This window comes from Blennius ocellaris (assembly GCF_963422515.1).
Source record: "Blennius ocellaris genome assembly, chromosome: 12".
Classification (NCBI taxonomy): Eukaryota; Metazoa; Chordata; class Actinopteri; order Blenniiformes; family Blenniidae; genus Blennius; species Blennius ocellaris.
In genome coordinates this window covers 5,172,678-5,178,175 of record NC_137661.1, presented here as the reverse complement: position 1 = coordinate 5,178,175, position 5,498 = coordinate 5,172,678, and positions in this window count along the sequence as shown.

The window sequence follows — 5,498 nt, the reverse complement described above, 5'->3', positions numbered from 1 at the left end:
GAACGTCGTCAGATGTAGATCTTATGAATCCTCTGTTGTTGTTTAAATTCTCCACTTTGCACTGTTATTTTTTGCAGCGGGAAAAAAAAAAAGTTACTTTTTGCAGCAGTCATTTTTTGCAGCGGAGAGCTGCAGCCGCAACTTCCGTGTTTGTTTTGAGAGAGCGAGTCGCTCGGCCACTTGCCAGCGACTTGCCCCGCACTCGAGCGCTCGGGTGCGGGGCAAGTGGCCGGAGCGTTCCCCCCGGTTGGCTGAGGCACAGACACGGGAGTCTGAGCTTTCTGCTCAAACCCAGGAGGTTCTCCACTCTGGCGCCTCCGTGTTCCGGCAGCACAGCACCGGAACACGGAGGCGCCAAGCTCCGAGCTCCTTTTCATCGCTTCCGCGGTCCGTCCCCGCGATAAAGCGCCACTGACCGCGGTTGAACAGAACGCTGACTGCCTCTGGGAAGCGGAGCTGCCGGAGCGCGGTCAGCGCCGGAGACGAAAGCTCCAGACTCCGGTGTCACGGACGCGCATCAGCGCCACGGCGAGCGCTATGCTGCAAACAGAAAACTCCAACGCGATGCAAAATCCCGAGCCCCGGTCTCCCCCTGCCTCAAGTCGTTCTTTCACCACAAACACTAAAGTTGAGCAGCAAAGAAAAGAAAATGAAAATAAAAACAACCAGTGCGCAGCTGACCACACTGACAGCAGAGGCTTCATCCAGCCAGCACATTAAAATATTGAGGGCGTGTAGTAAATCACTGACCAATCAGCAGACTCAACCTCACCCTACCTACGGATGGGTAGCGGAAAAGCGGTCGCCTTTGGAGCGGTCTAGAGCGGTTTAGACTGCATTCCATGTCGTGACACGCGAGCCGGAGCGGTTTAAACCCGTCTAGGCAGGTACTTTCTGTGCGGTGGAGACGGGGCTTAACCTAATGCTCGCCCAAACTCATAGGGCTGCAGGCTGCTTGTTGGGACCTGAGTTGGCCTGCAGAACTACTGCAATTGGAGTTTCATAACTGCAGGATGGGCTGCTATCGTCACCAGTGCGGTTGTGTGGCTTCAGGCAAAGGCACGGCCAACATTTTGTAACATTTTGTACAAACAGGGCTATGAACGCTACAGTAGAGGTACTGTAGCTTTTTGTGTTAGAGTGGCTTCTCACTCAACACAAGACAAAACAAGACTATTTTTTTAATTAATCTTGATGCAATAATATCTATGTTTCTCTTTGCTATTTAAGCACTTTTTTATGATCATTTAAATTATTATTATTATTATATAATACAAAGTATAATCTGATTGGATTAGGATTATAGTATGATTCCATATGATAAAATAATTGTAATTTTGGGAAATGTGTTGTGAGCATTAAGTGTAATGGTGACCAAGGGGCCACTCATATAATTCATGTATTTTATCTGTACCGTGTATTTGGTTGACTACCTATTCCTTTCTGTCTTTTCTTTTTTGTTTTGGTTTTGATATACCTTTTTCAAGCCTTTTTTCTTATAATGTGTCAGGAGGTAGGCTGAGGTCTCCTTTAAGAATGGGCGGGCCTTAGGTCTGGGCTGTCCAACATCACACCTGTGGCCCCTTTCGGTACTCACCATGCCCTATATATGTCCTGTCTGTGTTTGTTCATTGTTGGTTTGTTAGTCATCCATGTCTCGTCCGTTCTGTCCAGTGTTTTGGAGTTCAAGTCTGCTGTGCTCCTCAGGTCGAGGAGCAACCTTCTATTCATCGGTCTTTGCTGTCATAATGAATAAAAGACTTGATTGAACTCAGCCTGCCTCCAGAGTCCTGCACTTGGGTCCTGTCCGTTATCCGTGACACAATGGACATGTGTACACAGGTTCAGGAAGATTAGTAGCAGCTCCGAGAGAAACAATTACTAACAATAACAATACTAATTGGTGGTTTCTTTGTTCACACAACAACGTTTCACGTGACAACACCTTATCCATTAAAAAAAAAAAGTGTGTTTACATAGCAGAAGCGGACACAGGGACAACGCTGTAGTTGGTATGCCGGGCCATGGGAGGCGCTGTTGCTTGATTTTGTAATGAAACCACAGACAGTGTGCAGAGAAGAATACACTATAAACATGAAGAAAATGGAGAGAACCCGACAAATATGATGGAGGGACTGAGGAGAGAAGGAATGGAAAGAGGAGTGAAGGAGATGCTGGTGTGGGGAGAAAGTGGAAGGGGCAGGAAATGTTCAAGTAGTTTCTTAAAAACAATGGGTTTAATGGGGAAAATGTAGTGGTGGGAATGAAATAGAGATGTAAGACCAGTAGATGGCGGTAGTGCAACATTCATGGATGCAAACGGCCGTAGAACCAAACAGAAGAAGAGAACCCGACACACTTATGGACTGATGATACATCGGATGCTATCAGGGGTGAGTCTCAACTATAAAACTACTGATATGGACAATAAAACTAGAATACTGACCGCGAGTCATACCACTACGGGTCCGCCATGTTTGTTTACAAGTGGATGGAAGGGGAAGGGAGGAGAGAGTTGCGCAGGCAGGTGTCTCTGCAGGAGGGGTGAGCAACGGTGAAAGAATCTCTCCACCTTGGGAGCCGGATTACAAACTTTGCGGATACAGTGCATCCGCACACTGGTGCCATGTAAAATAACCCCCCAACAGTGAAGAAAGTTTTTCGGATAGACTCGTAATCGTTGTTGTGTAAACAGGGCCTTAAGGTCAGTATTATTCAGTAAATTCAAATGTACATGTTTTCAATTACAAGGCTTAGGCCTAGGCTAAGGAAGGCAGGTGGAATCAGTTTCCTGATTATTGTTCATGTGGGGAAATGTGAGCTTCACGAAGATCTTCATAGTTCTTAATTCTAAGGTTACGCTGTTGAACAGATTTTCATTCTTGTGCTGTTTGGAGGATTTTTAGGCAACTCTCAAATAGCCATCACCTTCACAAAACCGAGAAGTCCTGGAGCCTGTGCAGAAGTTACTCCTGGCTTCAATGAATGCATGATTACAAGAACAAGTGCAGCAATGCAATGAAAAAGTTAAGTTGGTGGAGAGCTGAGCATTAGCAGCTATGGCTGCAGTGATCACTTGATGCTTTAATTACTTCAAGTAATTTTGATATTTCTTTACAGAGGTGTAGATTTGACACCTTTTAAGCTTTTGTTATTAAATTAGTTTTCACCAAATACAAAGAGGCTGAAATGCTTCTTTCCTGTTTCACCATTCAAGAGTCTGGCTGGTGCTTGAAACAAAGTGTCTGAGTCAGCATGGTTTCAGACATTCTAAATGTCTTCTTTGGCATGGAAACTAATCCTGGTACAGCACTGTATCGGAGACAGTTTGCCAACAGGGCGTCTTTCTGGTTGAGCGACTGATGCATGCTGAGGCAAGAATTAGAGAATCAAAAGTCTCTGCTGGTGCGTCTCTACTTAATTTATTGCAGCAACAGCTTCTCACAATAGAGATTCAATATAAAATGGATTCTCATGCCAAATTTGATCAGCAGGTAAATTGGGATTTATTTTCAAAAGAAAAGTTAAAGGCTGTGGCATGAAAAAGCACATTTGCAGAGGTTTAAAGGCCAGTTCTGGTATGACATTAAAAATAAAGCAGGTTGTGGTTGTTACATAATGCTGCTGTGAGGTTTTTGTGTTTCACTGTAAAAAACAAACTGCAGTTGATGATTGGAAATTAATCTTTAATTTCTCCATGTGTTTCATTGCAGTTGTCACGTGGGTTGATCAGAGTTTCCTCATGTTTGCAGAGAAGTGCCTTTCACGCCTTGACTGATCATTTCCCTTTAAAGTACTTGAATAGTGTGTGTATTGTTAACTGTGCTTTGAAAGTGTGTGTTCCTCACCGGGAGGTTGGTTTCCCTCGCCAGGTAATGAAGGCCCCATTTACACGACAATGTTTTCAAGTGAAAATGCTAAACTTTTGTTGCGTTTGGGTGTCTGTTTACATGACAGCGGTGCTCAGGGCCCCTTTCTGAAAACTAAGTGGTGGAAACACTGCCAGTACGCATGTGCCCACCACGGCCGTAGTAAATAGTTCCTCTGCACACGCACGAGTATTTTTAATGTTAAAAGGCATTGTTTTTGCATTTCCGTTTTGCAAAGACTTCACATTTACACGGCAACATTTTGGGAAATGATTTTTGTTTCCACGGCAATGGAAACACTGAAAATGATATGTAGTTCTCCTGTATGGCCACTAGTGGGTACTGTTTGTTTCTGAAATGAAACCAAACACATGCGCCCAGAGAAGGAAAGGCTGCAAAATGCTATATATGAAGAATGACGAGTGCACAGACACTCGTATGGACATACGACCAAGTTGGATTGTTGCCAGAGAAACGGTGGTGTTGTCCGTTTACTCACACAGATGCACAACAACTATTTTCTACAGGCCGCGGCACACATACGTAGTACGGAGCAACATTTCCACCATCTACAACGGAGACGGAGTCCGAGTGTTTTCAGAGAGTTGCTTTTTTTCCCCTCCCCCGTTTCCACGGAGACGGGAAAAATGCAAAAGCCTCCGCTCGTTTTCAGTGCACACATCCTGCATGCTTGTTCCGTGTTGCCTCTCGCAGGTGACGGCTTTCAGGAACTTCCTTTGGAGCCTAACGTGTACTTCCCGTTCAGCTGGGGCTTTGAGTCGTTTCTCATTGACCCGTCGCTTTTCAAACTCTGCATCCGTCACAAAGCGTCTTTTGAGCATGATACTATAAATGTAAACTCACAAGGCTGTCTATGCAAATAAAAGTTTGCTTTGACAAAGCAGTGTGGTTACATCGCTCTCTTTTTTTTGAGTGTCTGTTGTGCCACATTAATACGAGCAGCACCTCCGGCTCCAAAACTTCCACCGTCTCTGACGGTTGGTTCACTATTGGCTTGCACAGTCTGACATTACATAAATTCATTGCATAAGTTATATAAAAAGTGGCGCAAAGCCAATGTCTTTGACTTTGTAAGTCTTGCTTATAAAATGATAAGCAGCACAATGTTTTCATTATTCGCTTTCACAAATTCCCATTAAGTGCACCTGATTGATGCCGTCTGACAAGTCATATTTCGTCTAGTTTTTTTGTGATTAGCACATTTTATTGCAGGGCAAAATGACTTCATCTAAAAGGTTTTAACTTGAAATGGTCAAATTGGTTTGATTCTGGTCAGCTTGGTTGTCGGAGATCTGATCGTTAATGTTAGGGCTTGAAGTTAGAACCCCAAAGCAGAGCCCAGAGATTGATCAAACAGAGTTCAAAAATGTATTTTTCCAAACGGCAGGCAGGACAGGCAGTGGAGACAGGGGGCTGGCTGGCAGGCTGGCAACGACACTCCAGGAGAGGCACAAAAAACCTGAGCACAGGAACAAGTATTAATATCCAAAAAATGGCAGAGAACTAGACTAGAAGCCGAACAGGGCACTACCAAGTAGACGGAATAATCTGCCAGAGGTGTGGAGTGAGAACCAGGGTTTTGAAGACTGCAATTTGTGTGGAGTAGAT